This window comes from Camelus dromedarius, chromosome 36, assembly GCF_036321535.1.
Source record: "Camelus dromedarius isolate mCamDro1 chromosome 36, mCamDro1.pat, whole genome shotgun sequence".
NCBI lineage: Eukaryota > Metazoa > Chordata > Mammalia > Artiodactyla > Camelidae > Camelus > Camelus dromedarius.
The window spans coordinates 78,623-97,513 of NC_087471.1; the positions used below are offsets into that span (position 1 = coordinate 78,623).

An 18,891-nucleotide genomic window follows, 5' to 3' on the forward strand; every position below is an offset into this window, starting at 1 on the left:
CTTCCAGAGAGTCTAATGCATGCCAAAATTTGGGACGCACTGGCATAGAGACTTTGTCTAGGTCAAAAGCCCTGTTTGGGCTTTTTCAAAGGCATTTTCTGGCTCTTTCAATGACCAACTCCAAAAGTCTTATTTCTTTAGATCCCTCTCACTTTTATCTCTCTGGTGCTTTTATAACCAATGAGTCCATGTCCTACAGACTTTTCCTGAATCTGAGTGCTAGCTTATCCAAGTCAAACAAGCATCTGAATGTGGTTGTGTTTTCATCTTGTACCCACCAAAGGGGATTTGAAATACAGACACTACTGGGGAGAAGGGTGGTGGTCCCATCAGAATTTGTAAGCCAAAGTGCTCTGCCCTCCTCTTCATCTCTGTCTTTAAGCAGCTCCGCCAGGTTGGATTAAGATTTGCTCTGATATTTGCACTGTTACCTGGAAGTATTACTATTTGTTCCTGTTAGGAAGTTAGATAGAAATGAGCACCGGGCAAGGGGAGAGGAAGGGGGAGGGAGCAATAATATTATGCCTGCACTCAGGATAGGGGCTTCAAAAACTTTTACTTTCTCTAAATGAAGGCCAGCAAAGAAGCCGGCTGCGGCTGCATAGTAGGGGGAAGGACCCGACTTAACTTGACCCAATACTCATTGTAATGTAATTAACACTGCAGTTTGAGCCCCCTCCCATAGTTTCTCTGTGTGCATCACGGGTAAGAACAAGCACAAAAGAGATGGGTGTTCCTGAGCACAAGGAACGTAAGCCATCAATCAGCCTGAGCACTCAAAGAAGCTGCGCTGTGGATCAACCAGTCGGTCATGAAAACTAACCCCTAAGCCAGGATGTAAGAACAGGAAAAATAAAGGAGTGGCGCCGTTTTTCCCTCTCTTGGGTTGGCCCGCCCCCAGTTCTCGGGGGTGTGCTATATTTTACTGCATTTTCACTCTGCTAATGAAATCTTGTTAATATCACACCCTCTATCTCTCATTAAAAATTCCTCTTTTTCAGGTGACTAACAACAAAGGTAACTTTTATTCTCTATTTCCTGGTAACATTCCCATTGCGGCCTCCTCCCCAAAGGTTCTCCAAAAAGAGCAGGAGTGTCGGGCACATAGCCATCGTCCAGATTGCTCTTGTTATCAAAATGCACCAGACAATCCATGAAACACCACATTTCTGGAATGACAGAAATTGAAAAATTGCAGCCAAGAATTAAACTGTATTTTACTATCAAAGGGACACGTCATTGTGGAGGGACAGAGGTCTCAGATGTGCTGATCTGCACCGTGGACGTGGCCCAGTGCAAGGGATGTGCTAATAATCATCCTGGCCGCTTTGTGGGGTCAGAAGGTTCAGGAAGGGACCACGGTGCCTATTTGTGGAACTGAAAGGCATAGACAGTACAGTTAGTGACTATCAAACCCCTGATTCCTCTTGTGTTATGGTTCCTGGTCACCTTTGCAGTTATAGGCTTTAAGCTATGCTCAGGTATGTTAAGTGGTTCAAAATGGGGTCACCACGGCTAAGGAATTAACGAGTCATTAGTTATTATGAGCCACTCTCTAATTCCATAGTCCCCTGTTAAAGTTTCCAAAAACAACAAAGTGGAAGTTAACTTCCAGATATTACTATACTTCAAAATTGTGTTAATCAAACCCCACAGTTACTTCAAAGATATGTAATTAAAATGAGTAGAATACATGCCATTCACTGTCCATTTAGCCGGTGTCCTGTGCCTGCGTTGGGGGCTGCGCTGTGAGTGCCCACTGAGGCACCAGCCCACAGAGCCCTCCATGCTCCTGCTCAGAGCCCACAGGCCTTGAGCCAGCTGAGGAGCAAGTGCGCTGCACCTAGATTGTGGAAAAGCCCAAGAGAGATGTCAAGAAAGCCACTGTGTCAGCCTCTGTCTTTAGATGAGGTGGTTAAGGAAAGCTGTCTGAGTATATTAGTCAGCATTCTCTAGAGAAACAGAAGTGATCATACATGGGTATATATGTGTAGATGAGATGAGAGGGGAAAAGAGGGGAGTTTTGAGGACTTGGCTCACATGATTGTGGGGGCTGGCCAGTTTGAGGTCTGCAAGGCAGGTTGGCAGGCTGGAGACCTAGGGAAGAGCTGACGTTGCAGCTTGAGTCCAAAGGCCCTCTGGAGTCAGAATTTTCTCTTCCTTGGGAGACCTCAGTCTTTTTCTAAAGACCTTCAACTGATTGGGTGAGGCCCTCCCACATTGTGGAGGATAATCTGCTTTACTCAAAGTCTACTGATCTATTATTTTTTTTTAATTGAAGTATAGTCAGTTACAATGTATCAGTTTCTGGGGTACAGCATGTTTCAGTCATACATATACATACATAAATTTGTTTTCATATTCTTTTTCATTAAAGTTTATTACAAGATATTGAGTATACTTCCCTGTGCTCTACAGAAGAAAAAATTTTTTTGTCTATTTCTTAATCTTTATTTATTTATTTATTTATTTATTTATTAATTATATAACTCATAGAATTATCTAGAATAATGTTTGGCCAAATATCTGAAGGCTGTGGCCCAGTCAAGTCAACACATGAAACTAACCATCACTCTGACCAGCTGAAAATACTGAAGCATGGCTTAGCCATGGGTAGAACGTTCCAGAAAGGAGGGCAAGAGGCCCTGGCCTGGGCAGGGCTGTGTGCACCGAAGGGTTGCAAGAAAGAGAATTGCGAGGGGCGCTGGGAATGTCAGGCTGAGGCTGCATCACGCAGGGCCCTGAGGAGCAAGGCAGGGTTTTGAACTTACTCTGAGAGCAATGGAGAGAAAACTCCCAGAGGAAGGACAAACATGCGCAGTGACACGTGTCAACGCTGCATCTGAGGGGAACTTCCAGCTCCACGTGCCAAGTGTGAAACAGAGTGCCCTGCAGACCAAGCGCTCGCCTTGCTGAATGATGAGTGCCAGGTGCCAGCTGAAACAGGACAAATGACGTGAAAGACACAGAGTGGCCTTTTCCTCGAGCTTTCACTCCCAAAGGCTGCTGGTACCCTGTAAGTCGCTGGTACCCTGACTCCCACCTTTCAACATTTTCTATTACAGACGTAGATCCCTATTTTACATTTTAAGTGCCATTGTATTGCACTGCGTTGTACTACAGACCCCTAACAGTGCTGAGCCTAATAAAGACCAGTCTTCATCTAGAACACAACTGGAGTATATGTTTTTTTAGTGACTGGGAAGTCCGTCTTTCTTTCATGATGACAATTTCTAGGCAGTTTTACAGTTTTCTTTGGAATGCTTCCTACAGCAGTTATCTGATTTCAAGCAGTCACCACTCAGCACTTTAAGCAGAGTGTGCAGTAACTGACTTTGGCTGTATCACAAAAGGAACACAGCTTAGTAATAAGAGGCCAGGCTTACGTAGTTACTGGGAGTCCCCCAAAGGACTGTAAAGCAACACTGTGAGAGTCCTTGAGAGAAAGAAGTCACGTGAAGAGGGACTGAATGTGAGAACCAGGCTCATCTGCTGGTGTGTGTGGGGTCTGCAGTCAGACAGGGCCTCCTTCATCAGGAACCAGCGGGCCTTCTGAGAGCATTCTATTTCTAGCTCCTTTTACAAAACGCGTCTGAAGGCAGCTTGATTAGCAGGGAAGTACTTGAGGAAAAAAGCCAGTGGTTTAGTAAGTGGATGAGAGCCAGAGGCTAGTGCTCTCTGGGAGCTCCCCAGGCCTACAGCAGTTCCTTAAACTTCAATGCCTGCCCACCCCTGGCCCTGGGGGAGGGTGGGGCCTCTCTCAGTAGAGTTGCTAATGGCGGTGCTAAGAGTACTAGGCACAGCGCAAGACCACCTTCCCAGGAACACTTGGCTTCAGCCTCTTCTTTCTTCCCTGCTTATGGTGAAGCCCACCCAGCTCTGACAATGACCTTGGGAAAACAAAAACAAAACAGGACACTAACCTGTCATTTCCCAGGCAGTTTTGGATAACATTCCTGTTCGTTTCATGCACATTCTCTTCCTTGCTGTAACTGTGAGAAAAAGATGACTCCATCATGGTCTAAATTGGGCCCCATCACACTCATAGCCTCCATGGGGTCCATGAAAGGCTGAGGATTGTTTCTCAGGACTGTTCTTAAAATTCAAGAGCTTTTTCTTCTCTATGAGCAGACATTTTTCTAGCAGAGGCTAACTGTATGGGTGGAAAGTTGAGATCCATCTCAGAATTTTTTTCTTTTTCAGGGCATAAGAGGAAAGAGAATTGACATGAAAAATTAAGAGACATGAGCCCACATCCTTCAACCAAATGTAATCTCCTTGCGGGCTTAATGGAGATAAATAAATGCTTTTGTTTCTACAGATTTACTTTCTATAGGAATTTGTTTTTATGGAAGAGCTGAGTTCATCTGCTCCAGGTAATGTTTGCCCTGGTTCTGGGATCTGAGGATGGCAGGGGAGACAGGAAGCCAGGTACAAGGCCCTGAAGCAGGAGGGTGGGGAGCACAGGCACAGGTGGGCCCACGGGCTGTGTCCAGGCCAGCCTTGCTTCCTCAGTCTGCCTCTGCAGTTAGGAGCTCAGTGTGTGAAGGCAGGTGAGGCACAAACCAGAGGCTGGAGTTGTCCATGTGTGGGAGAGCCTGTGGGCACTGCCAAGCAAAACTTGCAGTGGAGAAAGCCAAGCAGCTAAGGACAACTTTACTCAAGGCTATTGCAATAGGGAGAGAATGAGCAAACGCATCCTGAACTCCACACCTCTGACACAAATTGCCACAGGGTTTTTTAGGTGTTGGCTGAAAGGGAGAGCAGAGGCACCTGTTTGTTATCCGGCTTTAACAAAGAAAAGTGACCTTCCCGTGTCTTTACGACAGGAGGGAGTTGTACAGCTTGGGGACCGGGCGCCTACCTTTTCATGGCAACTGGGACACGGGGGCGCTATTGCCTCTAATGTGACGTTTCAGAGAGAGAGCTCCCAGGTCCTTGAGAAAGACATTCCTAGGTTATAAAACTGGCAGGAGACTTCCAAAAAAGATTTATTTATGTACATCTCAAAGGGGAGGAAAAGGAATTTTACAACTATTAGTTTTCTAAAGAAAATGCCTGATTATTTACAGTAGCCAAGACATGTAAACAACCCAAATGTCCATCGACAGATGACTGGATAAAGAAGATGTGGTATATGTATACAATGGAATACTACTCAGCCATAAAAAGAACAAAATAATGCCATTTGTAGCAACATGGATGGACCTGGAGAAGGTCATTCTAAGTGAAGTGAGCCGGAAAGTGAAAGAAAAATACTATATTATATCACATATGTGGAATCTAAAAAAAAAAAAAAAGAGACAAATGAACTTATTTACAAAACAGAAACAGACTCACAGACATAGGAAACAAACTTACAGTTACCAGGGGGGAAAGGGTGAGAAGGGATGAATTGTGAGCTTGAGATTTGCTGATACTAATATCTATAAAATAAATAAACAACAAGTTCATACTGCATAGCATAAGGAACTATATTCAATATTTTGTATTAAGTTATGGTGAAGAAGAATATGAAAACAAATATATGTATGTTCATGTATGACTGAAGCATTATGCTGTACATTGTGAACTGACTATACTTCAATAAAAATATATAGGTATGAAAAAAAAGAAAAACGGGCATTGACCATCTGTTGGTTCCAAGGTGAGGAGTTGCCAGTGCTCAAAATACATTGGCAGGGATATGTGAGGAAGTTCCCAGAATATACTCTCAATTTTATGATCTTCAGAGTTCCAGAATATCCCTAAAAATCTGCTGTTGATACAGCCAAAGATGCACGTGGGTTTGTCTCACAGGCTGGGAGGAATGTTAACATCAATCGTGTCCATGAGCCCTTCACTTAGAAATTATGAGGAATGATGACACTGACTCTTCTCTTGACAGGCTGGTGTTTGTGGCTCTTCCACAGAAACAGTCAAAGGTGAGGCCAGTCGCCCACATGTCAATGTCCCAGGCGTACCCAGGGCCTTCCCTAGGGTTTGCCTGGGATATGTGGGCCAAAGTGATGTCCTTACAGCTAAATCACCTCATCCATGGACATGGTCTGCCTCTCTATTAACTAACTGCTTTATGACTTTTCTAGACTTTTTAAATCATCTCCATAAATATCACATGCCTTCTTGGGTAGGTTAATTCCTAACACGCTTTAGCTAAAATACATGCTACAAATGCTAAAAAAAACAACAAAAATACAGTTGTATATTTGTGAAGAGGAACATTCATGATTTTATAAGTTAATGCTATGCCTGGAAACCTTTATAAAGCCTTCTAATAGTTTTAATAAGCTTACAGGTTGTTCTCTTGAGATTTATATGTAAACTATCATCTCACTTGCAATTAATGAGCGTTTTATCTTTTCTCATTCCAATCTTCATTTGGATTGCAATTTTAATTTCTTTTTAATGTCTTACAACATGGAGTAATACTCCAAGAATTACGGTAAACAATAGTACTAATAGCAGGCATAATTGCCCTATTTCCTACCTGAAGTAAATTGACGTAAAATTTCCAAATTAATTATGTATTTTTTGTTGCATTTTTAAAAATTTAGTCTTTATCCAGTTAAGGAAAGCCCTTGTATTTTTATTTCCTGATACTAGGTGGTGCTAGGTGGCCAGCTACACTGCTGCAGGTCTTGTTGGCGACACTTCTGGTGTTGTTACCAGAGAGTAAGTTCTTGTCTCATTGCAGAAAGAGTTCAGAGATGAGCCATGGTGGTCGAGAAAGCAAAGCGAGGATTTATTAAGTGGCAGTGTACTCTCAGAAGGGAGAGCGGTCAGTCTCAGATGAGTACCTACCTGAGTTCCTTTGGCAAGCTGGGCATACGGAGTGCAAAAATGACTGGGCGGAATATTCATTGAGATGGGAGGGGTTTGAGGTCGTATTTCCTGATTTTTTTCATCCCAGTTTCCCCTTCTCGAGGGGAGGAGGGATTTTTGTCCTTATTTGGTCTTGATCAGAAGTGTCATGATGTCCGTCGTACACGATGGGTATTTCTTATCTGCAAGACTAATTTTACGGAATGAGGGCACAACAAACAAAAGCTTGCATTCAGATGCGAGAGATTCCTGCCTTTTCCCACCTTTCTCTGTGTGCTGCTAGGACCCCTGTCCCCACAAGATACATGGTTTTCCGTGAGCTGGGAGGTTCCTGCTTTTCTTTGTTTGCCCCAATGACCCCTGCTGTTCACAAGATATATGGCTTCCTGCCACATGGCTCGTTCATATCTAGCTAACTGCCTGCTTTAACAGCGTGACTTTGGCTGACTTCCTGTCTGGCCTCCTCTCCTTCCTGACTTCTTGCAAAACCTCATTTCTCTGGCCTTCCCATTGACTTTGCTTGCTACCAACATCCTTCAATACGTTTCTGTAAGATAGTCAGGGCCACTTACTATTACTTGCACCAAAAAACTTGACTACCAGAAGGCACGAGGTGCAGAAAACAAACTATTAGAAAAATGTGGGGAATGTAGAATTAGCTACCTGACTTAGTAATTATGAAATGTAATAAAAACCATTTCTTCTTGGTCTTAGATCATCAGAATCTATTCCCACACACATTCTGGTGATTTTGCTGATTGAAAAACAGTTTGTTTTCTATTTCAGGGGTTGACTTCACAGTTGATCCCCTGGACACGTGGAGCTTTAAGTGTAATTACAGAGCATCACACAGTCAGCGTAACCTGCAAGGACTGGGGTGCAAGGAGCAACTGATTTCCCCTTTCAGCGGAACTCACTCAGGCAAGAAGGTTTCAGGGTCTTCGTGCAAGGAAGGACTTGGACAAGCAAGGAAGACTCCAAGGGAAGGAGAAAGCAGGGTTCAGAGTAGTCCAGATATTTTGGATTCTCTAATATATTCCCATTCTAATTCTTAGACTTCCAATCAATGCCCTCACTTTGACAGAGTGATAATGTGATATTGTGAATTCAACTGACTTTGCATCTCAGCATGCTGTAGGATCAAACTGTAACACAGTTTTAGAAGGACCCTGGAATGTACTTTATGCCTTAATCTTAAAATTTAAGATACTTAAGTTTCTTGTTATCTTTCTTCAAGCTGTTCAATGCCATATCAGCTCCCTAAATACTAAGTGAATTTTACAAATAAAGTGACAAATATGGCACTATTTATCTATGGGTGTTGCTGCGATTTATTCTACAACTGGACTTGTGGGTCACAGAATCTGAGGCAGAATCATAACAAAACTAGGCAGAGAATGGACTGCAACCAGAGGTATGGAGGTCAGTACCATCATTGGTGAGGCATTGGCTTACTTCCTAGGGAGATGGAGTGAATGTGTGTTCACATATATAAGGGGCAAACAGAAGCTTGCTATTTCACTTGATTCTGGGGGGACAGATGTGAAGCAAGTGTTGCCACTGTCATCTTCCCCACCTCCAGCACACTGCAGACACTGCCTTTCTCCCCACCCCAGCCCTGTGGGCCCTGCCTGCCTCTTCTAACCCCACAGAGCAGATAAGCCATTATCTCGGGGCCCTGTCTAGACTCCTGACAGCAGAATCCAAAGGCATAATAAAGTGAATGTTGTTTTATAACATTGACTTTAGGGTTTGTTTTGTGGCAATCTATGACAAGGAGAAAGAGAAGCGAGGTATTGGGGTGACTCACAGAGGAGATGGTGAGTGTTTATAATCTTGTTTCTTGTCAGTTAAAATTGTTTCTGTGGAGGAAGTGGCAATATCAAGAATGAATGTGAGAAACCAGGACTCATTCCTGGTATATTGCATTAAATGGCAGATAATTTGAGCATGATCTGAAGCTGTGAAAGGAGTAACTCGGTCGAGCTAGTTATGAGTGAGGACAGTGGCCGTGGTGCAGACGTCGGGGAAGCCATCCCAGAGCAGTGCGGGGAGTCTGAGGCCATTGACAGCCATTCACAGAAACACTGGCGTGGACGTCAAGGCTGCCTTGAAGAGCGTAACAGTACTGGTTTCTAGAACGCAAAGAGCTCTGAGCTCGGGACAAAGAGGAAGCTCCCTTTATGGAGAACCATAGAACTTGATTATTTTTTTCCAGAATATTTATCCTTCATTTACTTTTCCAAATGAGAAAAGAAAACTTCTAGAGAATATTTATTGGTCTTAATAATTTTGCTCTTTGGAAATTCAGCAGCGAGTTTCTAGGGGGAAGGAAAGGTACGTGCCTGAAAGGGCTCTTCTCTTGTTAAAAAGTGTGAGTAGAGGATTACCCAGAACGCTCTGTTTTACATTTTTCCCTGTGGCTTTTGTTGCAGCTGGGCCTTTCTCAGCAGGTTCCATAATTATACAAATGTCTTAGCCTTTCCCGTGTTTCATTGTTCATCTGTTACTCACCCGGAGCACCTCAGGCCTGTTCAGCTGCAGAGATGGCTTGTTCCATGCACTGGCTGCAGATTAATTTTCGACTTGGCTCTTTTGTGTGTCCTAGCAAAAATGAAGTGGAAAGCAGCATTTTATGCTGTGATTCTCCTCGCTTGCAGACCTGACTCTTACCCTTTGTTGTACGGATGTGGGAGCCTGCAGACCGTTCAACCCTTGCTTCCCTAGCTGTGCTTGCTCGCAGACGGGAGGCCCCATCACTGAAAGCAATCTTGCCTGCTTGAAGTGTTTCATTTACTGCCATTGCTTCCTTTAGTTTCTTTCCCGTCCTCTGGGCCTCACTGCCCATGGCACCATCGACTTCTCCTACTTAGTCATTCCATAATAAAAGGCTCAGCCAAACCATTTCAGAGTCCCAATTTCCAACCACAATTTTTGCTTATATGTAGCTTTAGAAAAGGCCATACAGAACTTCCAGCTGTATATCCTCAGTGATGTGTAAGGGGGAATAATTCAGTGATGTGGGATGGATAAAAATCACTAACTCTTGACAAACAGCAACTAATAGCAACTTTTAAATGGTCAATTATTCGTCCACTTAATTGTCTTTGAGAAGAGTTCAGAAATTCAAATGCTCAGGGGTTAACCACATAGTGTAAATGTGGAGGGGCTGGGTTATGTGAAACAATAGAAGTGAAGTGTTACACATCTATAGATAGTTCTGCCACGTTTTATTGAACTAACCTTTTATTTAGAAAAATTTTGCATTCACTTGCAGTCGTTGAGCATTAACAGAGATCGTGAGTACCCTCCACCAGTTTCCCCCGAGATACTAATGTCTTACGAAGCTACAGGACAATATCACAACCAGGATGCTGAGATGGACACAGCCAAGATGCAGAGCACCTCCACCACTGCAAGGTCCCCCTGTGGAGCCCTTGTCCTCCCTTCCCCACCCCTCCCCCTGGGCCATCACTGATCGTCACTACTCTGTTCTCCGTCTCTATAATTTTGTCATCTCAAGAATGATGTATAAATGGAAGCATGTGGTAATGCAACTTTTGGGGGTTGGCTTTTTCCCCCCACTTAGTATAACTCCTTTGTAATTTGTTGCCATGGTTCTCTTAACTGCTGAGTATTATTCCATGATATGGAGATACAGGAGTCTGTGTGACTATTCACCCACTGAAGGGCATCTGGGTCGTTTCTAGTTTTAGCTATTATTAATAAAGCTGCTCTGAACATTTGCATACAGGTGATTATGTGAATATAAGCCTACATTTCTCTGGGATAAATACCCCAAAATTTACTTGCTTGGTTGTACAGTAATTGCAAGTCTAGCTTTGTAAAAACTACCAAACTGTTTTCCAGTGTGATTATACACATTTACATTCCCACTGTTACTGAGTCCAAATTCATTCTGCTCGCCACACGACAGGCCTATAAATTGGGAGACGAGGTGCTGGGGCAAGGAATAGCGACTTTATTCAGAAATCCAGCAGACCGAGAAGATGGCACACTAATGTCTTGGAGAAACATTTTCTCCAAGTCAGAATTCAGGCTCCTTTTATACTAAAAGGGGAGGGTTGTGGTTGGTTGTTGCAAACTTCTTGATGCAGAAATTCTTTGTTCTTGCAGCTGTCCATGTGGGTCAGCTCACGGTGCCCATGTAATACCTCTAACAAAACCATCTGCCTTTACCAAGACTTCCTCATTCCTCCTTGCTGCAAACAGGCGAGGAGACAGCTGGGAGCTTCAAGACACCGAGGGCGACAGGGTCTGGTGGAGCACATAGAACCTAAAATTCCTTCTCTTCTTCATTGGTACTGAAAATTTTACTTCTATACAGAGTGGTCACTCAAGTGAGATTCCCCTGGTTTGGGCCCCAAATCTGTATATTTGGCAAGCATCAAGGTCATTCTTATCCTCTTCTAAGTTTGAGAAAGTGTCTTCTATTATGTGTGCATCCATCACTCCTCTGTAACAAGGTAGGTTCTCAGGGAGATGGACTTTTAGGCCTTGAGAGTGTTACTTAGAGTCATTTAGTGCACACACCGTGGCCTTGTGAGTCCAAGATTAACGGCAGCCACCAACGTTCAGCTGGAATATTCATGAGCATTCAGAGAAGAGGTGCGTGTGTTCTTTTTTTTTTAACTTAAGTAGAGTCAGGTTACAATGTTGTGTCAATTTCTGGTGTACATCATAGTGTCTCAGTCATACATATACAAACATATATTCCTTTTCATATTCTTTTTCATTACAGGTGATTACGATGTGCATGTGTTCTTAAATTGCACATGTCCTCTTTGTCTCATAGAATCTAACTTTGTGCTTCTTCCGTCCTTACCATGTTATGCACATTCTTTAAGGGAGGGATATAACAGGTTTTGTTAATACTAGAAATGGCATGCTATTTAAAAAAGCATTTCAATGATTGTTTGTGTGAGATACTCTCAAATATCCTAATCAGGAACCCTTCTGCCCCATACCTTAGGAATAGATTCCCAAACGAAAAGTGAATGGTTTCTTGAAGTCCTAACCAGCCAAAAGCACCAATAAAACCTGCTTCACCCAGACCAGGGCTACACTGTGGTCAGTTTCAACCACAGGTAGTTTTCACTGTGTCCACCCAGGAAGGGGCCCCTGAAACATCACCGATTCCACCTGACCTCAAGTTTGCACACCTGGGTAAGAGAAGCAGCCTATTGGCGATCCCATTGTGGCAGGGCAAAACTGAGGACCCAGTGCTCCTAATGTTAAGCCTTGAGAGATTTTGGGTTGCTTTCTCCCTTTTTCAATTGCACAAATATTCACATAAGGATTTACTTGAAGATGGAACTCAAGCAGGCCACAGAATGGGCTTGTCCAAAGATCTGTGTGTACGGTGGAGAGGCCTGGACCCTGTGTCAACAGGACCGTCTCCAGACAAATTCTTTAGTCCTCGGGAATAATGGTCCGCCTGTCCGGGTGCCTGCCCTCCTGCCTCTCCTCATGAAGGAAAGGAAGATGCAGCAGCAGTCTGGTTTCCGGTGATGATACTATGGATTTCCCCTCATAGTCCACGTCCCTCAGATCATGCAGAAAGTGTGTGTGTTTATAACAGCTTCAACAACAAAGGCACACATACAAGGACTTCAGGGCCTGTCAGAACCCATTTTCTGGGCTTCGGGTCAGTAGGCAGCATACGTGATGTGGTGTGCGGTGGCCCATTCCAGGGCCCAGCCTGGAGGTGGCATCCACCTCTGGTGCTGGTCCTCGACCCGCACTGTCCCATATGGTAGCTGGTGGCCGTGTGTTGCTAGCTGATTGGCACTGTGGTTGGCTGAATTTGAGACGTAAAGGCAAAATACACACCAGGCATGAAAAAAAAAATAATAAAGTATCACATTAAAATGCTCCATGTGAATTATATGTCAAAAACAACAATATTTTGGTATATATTGGGATAAATGTAGTTCATCTATTTCTTTTTAGTTTCCTAAGCGGTGAGTAGAAAATTTTAAATTACACAGGTGATTTGTGTTCTATTTCTGCTGGATGTGCTGCCAAGTCACACAGCTTCCTCTGTCTCCTCACTCAGTGCTCAGGAAATCACCTCCGCTGATAATGCCTCCTGACCACCCGTCTCCTTGTCCTGATATATTTGTGTTCACAGCTCTTACCTCACCTGGCTTCACGTTTGTTATCTTGTCTCTCCCTTTAAAATGAAAGCATGTAAAGACAGGGACATTGAGGGACGTTGGATTCACAGAACTGGGAATAACGTGTGGCCCCAGTAGTCGCCCCATAAGCACTTGCTGAATGAGTGAATGTGTGCACCAGGACAACTACCTAAGAGAAAGTTGCAGTTGAGCTGATGACCCAGTGCTATAGTTGATAAACAATTAATTGAACATATATTAATTTTGGAATTAAAGTGTTTTCTTCTATTTTTTTCACACTTCAGACACTTTCACAGGCCCTGGAAAGGCTCATAGCTCTTGGCACAGGCCCTCGTGGCTAGTGACCCATTGGACGCTATTTCTGTCTTGCTCATTTTGCTTCTTTGGTTCTTTGTGCCCAATGGATATAAGCAATCTGACCCATGGCCATGGATGGGAAAACTATGTATTTAAAACTAAAAGCTGGAGATAAGAATGCGGCATGGCTGCCATTGATCTCTGCACCTTGACAATCGTGACTCATGATCAGGAGGCAGACCCACCAGTGAGGTAATGTTACAGAAACCTGAATCCCATCGAGAGACCAAGCGACACTCAGAGGGTTGGAGAACTCAGGTTTATCACGACGGCAGGCCCACAGGAGTTAACACTCCAAGCTCTGGACCCCGTCTGTAGGTTTACACAGGCTTTTATAGGATTTTATGTTTCAATCAAGTTTGTGCCATATGCAAATGAGGTGTTAGAAATGGACCAATCAGGAATGAACTTTGGGGGAACCAATGGAATTTTAGGGGTAAGTTTTGTTTTCCTAGAAGCAAGCCCTTTTACAGAAGCACAAAAGTGGGAAGGCAGTGGCCCTGCTTGGGATGTCTTGCTGGTCCCTTTGTGGGTTTTGCCCCTTTAGTAACAAGAGAGGCTGCCTCAATTCCTCTCACCACTTGCCTGTGCTTGGTTAATTTCACATCTATATTCTCCTACTCTGGGGTTAAAATGCTAAGATATGACAGCTTCCCAGGGAGAGTCCTGGAGGCATGGGTGAATTCCTGGAGAGGTTCCCACTTTAGTGGAAAGGGTTAAAGATAAGCCGGTGGGAAGACCAGGGATCCTGCAGTGCCCTTGGCCTCTGCCTGCCAGCACCCTGGCCTGCGAGGGGGATCAGGACGTGAAATACCATCTGGACCTCAGTGCCCATCAGGAAAATTCATTGAGTGTCATCACTCCCTCCTTGTCTGCATTTGAGGCCCATTAGCCCCATCAAACTAGTGCTGCATCTATCCCATGTGCCAAGAGGAATACTCACACTGTGGTGCCAACAGTCTCTTAAACATATGAAGTATTTTAAATTTTTACTATTCCATATAGATTTCTCTGTTGGATGTGTTTAAACATTTTAAAAAAAAACAAAAACCCAACCCTTTAAAGAAATCCAAGAAATAAATGAGCAGTGTGATACAAAGATGAGTCAGTAACTCAAACCTCAATCCTTCTGAGATGACACGTGCCCTGCACTCAGAAGGGTGTCTAAGCCGGCATGCCGTGCCTGTCAGCTGGCGCAATTGTCAGGTTTTCTCATTATGAGGATGCCTGCTAAAATGTCCGTATTTGCCACTCGATGTTGTCCACTCTGAACCTCACCCTACTCTCAAGAAAATTTTGCTTAGCGGTCAGCCAAGTGGACAATCCCAACTGCCTTAGTGTAATATGAACTGAAACCTTTCCATTAAAAATTTTCCAGTTTTATTGAGATATAATTGATGTTCAGCACTGTCTAGGTTTGTGTAATGCATAATGACTTGACTTACGTATACTGTGAAATGACTACCACAGTAAGTTTAGTTAACATCTATCATCTCATATAGATACCAAAAAATAGAAAACAATTGTTTTTCTCCTTGTGATGAGAATTTTCTCAACAATTTTCCTATATACCATACAGCGGTGTTAGCTATAGTCATCACATTGTACATTACAACCCTAGTACTTATAACTTGGAGTTTGTACCCTTTGATCATCTTCATTCAATTCCTCCTCCCCCAAATCCCACTAGTAACCACAAATCTGATCTCTTTTTCTATGAATTTGGTGGGTTTTATCTTTTCCTTTTTAGATTCCACATATAAGTGAGATCATACACTCTTTGTCCTTCTCTGTCTATTTCACTTAGCATTATGCCCTCAAGGTCTATTCATGTTGTCACAAAAGGCAGCATTCCTTCTTTTTTATGGCTGAGTAATATTCCATTATATAAATGTACCACATATTCTTAATCTATTCATCCATCAATGGTCCTTTAGATTGCTTCCATGTCTTGGCTACTGTAAATAATGCTGCAATGAACATGGAGTACAGATATTTCTTTGACACAGTATTTTTGAAACCTTTTCATTTTAATTGCCACTTTGAGTCTCCTGTCCAGTTTTTCTATTTTAAGAGTAATATAAATAGGAGCCCACTGTCTAAATCCCAGAGCAGATCTAAAACTCTCATGTCTTGGAAGGGTCTGAGATTCTAATAAGCCTTGGAAAGTTGCTCTTGTCATTCATTTGACAAATATCCACTTCATGTGGTTCTGATTTCTCTCCTTCTTTTCCAAATGTCTTTGCTAAGCTTAAGCATGTTTTTAGAGTCAGTCATATCAAATATTATGACAATCGGCAAGGGATGACTTATAAAAGAAACACATACTTTGTTCTCTCTGTCACAGGTCAGCACATTTTTTCCATTAAGGGCCAGATGGTAAGTATCTTAGGCTTTGTAAACCTGTCTTGTGGCTACTCAGCTCTGCACCTGAGGCAGGAAAGCAACCACAGACCATTTATAAATGAGTGGCTTTTATAAGTGAATTTATAAATGACCATGGCTGTGTTCCAATGGAACTTTATCCTGGACATTTATAACTGACACTGAAATTTGAATTTCACATAATTTTCATGTGTCACTAAACAGTCATCTTTTTTTTCCCTAACCATTTAAAAATATAAAAACAATTCTTAGCTCATGGGCTGCGTGAAAAGATGCGGTGAGTTACAATTTGCTGCTTTCTGCTCTAAAGTGCCAATAATTCTTATCAATAATTAGTATGAATAGTTTTGCTGCTGCTGTTAACAGTTACCAAGTGCCCACAGTGGCTAAACGACAGAGAACGGGCCTCAACTCTGAGAAAATTTCCTCTCAACAAAACTAGACAAATAGAGAAATAGAAATTTTGTTTAAAAAAAATCTATTTCCACCTGTTCCAATTATGTTTGTCTGCTGCCTGCTTCCCTGTTTTGTTTATACTCAGCAGCTCTGAGCCAGGTTTGAAATTGAGAGAGCTATGATTTGTCAGTTTGACGTATTTTAGAAGAGCTAAATGTGTAATAAAATCATTTTGAAAGAAAAGTGTCTGGGAGAACTATTTTGTAGCAAAAGTTAAAAATTCAATGAAAAAATTCAATAAAAAGCTTTTTAGAGAAATAAAAGGTGAAGACAGTTCCAGGAACTGCGATCATTCTTTAAAATAAGCTCTTCATTCTTAGCGCTGCTACCAATGCGAAGCTTACCTTGATAAAGATTTATGGGAGATGAATCCACACTTTACAGATAGTTTCAGTATTGCTACTGGCAACCTGAAATGAATGGAACTATCATTTTGATAATTTTTAATGAAGTATGTGACAGCTTCTGCCAAAGGGAATGAGGGTCTTCGTGTTATAACACACGCTTTCTTTTTGAGATCTAATTCTGAAGGAGATGCTTGTTTTGGAATTTGACGCCCAGGAGACAGGCAGCAGGGAGAATATAGTCTCCTCCATCCTCATTTCCAGTGGGCAGAACAGCAAGAGCTGAGATGCTGGGCTGCAGTCTTGCTTCCCAGTGAAGTGGGTATCCTACAGTGGGATGTGATTGAAGGGGCAAAACCCACAGAGGGACCAGCAAGACCTCCCAGGCAGAGCCACTGCCTTCCTGCTTTTGTGCTTCTGTAAAACGGCTTGCTTCTAGGAAAACAAAATTTACTCCTAAAACACCATTGGTTCCCCAACTCTCACTCCTGACTGGTCCATTTCTAACACCTTATTTGCATATGGCACAAAGGTCATCGAAACCTAAAACCCTATAAAAGCCTGTGTAAAACTTGCAGGTCAGGGTCCAGAGCTTGGAGTGTTAACTCCTCTGGGCCCGCCGGCATAATAAACCTGAGTTCTCCAACCCTCCGAGTGTTGCTTGGTCTCTCGATGGGATTCAGGCTGCTGTAACATGGTAGCTTCACAGGCTTGAACTCACCCCTCTGCAAGGTTTTCCTCTGGGGCCCATAGACCGGCCCCTTTCCTTTCAGGAGTGGGGCTGCCCTGGTGGTGGGTGGTCTGTGAAGGTAAACCTGCCCTGTCTGTTGCTCTCACCACACCAATGGCAAGACGTCAAGCTAGAAAATCACCACTGCAAGGTCTGAACTGAAATTTCTCGCGAGAAGGTGTTGTTTCAGCACCAGGACTCATCCAGACGCTGTGGAACAGGGGTGAAAAGGCTGGTGAGATGCCAACCAGTACAGTGGTCCCAGCACTAACCACTCACCAGAACTTCTGGGTCGACTAACTGTGGGTCAAAGTGAAATTTTATGGCCTTAATTAAACCACACTTTTCCCCCTTTTTATAGAAAGTACTGAGACTTCCATGAAGATTCTGTTGGATTAGGAAAAGGTTTTATGGGAAGGTGAGACACAGACATTCAGGAAATTTCCTCCTAGGGGGAAATTACTTATAGAGAAGGTCTTTGGTGTATTGCTGGAGGGCTGATCCCAGAATTCTCTGTCATTTTGATCAAGTGTCAGTGTTGAAGGCTTGACATCACTGTGATGTGCAAAGAGGGTGTCTGTTGGCTTCTCAGGTGGTGTTCCCTTTGGAATTGGCTCCCTGATAGAGTCTCTACTCCAGGGTGGCATCCACAATTATTTTCCATGTACTATAAACTCAAGTTAACCAAACCCTTGAGAGACTGATGTATAAACCCAAATGCCAGTGTATTATTTTCCAGTGGGTAAAAGATAGAACTCAATTCTGCTCTTCAGCACATCCTCCCCTCAATAAGGAAAGTGAACATCTTAAGGAGGCTGTTTAGGTTGGATAAGAGGTGTGTGAGAGACACCTGGCTGGTATCCTGCCTGACGGCAGTCTTACAAAACACCTGTGAATTGGAAGCTGAGATGTATCCATCACTCCTATATGTGAATCTCAAGTGCCTGTTGGCAGAGGAGCTTCCCTCTGCATGTGGCTGAAACACCGAGAAGTCCTGACTTTGTAGGGCCCTTGGGTCTACGGCACTCACAGACTGTTTCTCTAATTAATACTGACTCTTCAGACAAGAGTGAATTCAGCTTCCCTGAGTGACAGCCACATTTTAGTCCTATCCATCTGTTTCTCCTCCTTGGTATTGACATCCCTTGGTGATACCTGCATATTCTGAAATCCCTCCAGCTATGCAATTATAGACAATCTCTAGCTTGTGTGGAAAATTGATCTCATTTACCTGTATCTTTACTCATTGTATTTTGGAAGTTGGTTCTTCTCAGAAAATTTGTTGATTTATTTTTGCTAAATTGCTGCTTTTCTTTCAGTTTTTTTTTTTTCAGGGACATAATATCAGTCTAAAAATAAGTCCTAGGAGGGAATGTCTGTATTCAGTTGGGGCTAAATTAGGGAGGGGACAGACGTGAAAAGAAGGAAGGGAAAGAAAAAGAAAGAAAGAAGGTCAGCATTGTAATCATAGCCTTCCACCTGACCATCGGGAAACTTACTTATGTAAAGTGGGTCATACACAGTGGAAAACACTTCTGTTCCAACCTATGGAATATTCAGTGTTCAGACTCAAGCTTAGGGCCTAGGTTCAGCAAAAATAATGCTGCATCAGCTCTCTGCAACTTGTGCACACTTC

General features: G+C 43.1%; 1 pseudogene; it reads left to right on the forward strand.

Moving 5' to 3' along the window:
* Positions 1-13,464: 13,464 nt before the first annotated feature.
* LOC105086420 (protein Shroom3-like) overlaps positions 13,465-18,891 on the forward strand; it is a 31,809-nt pseudogene continuing 26,382 nt past the window's right edge.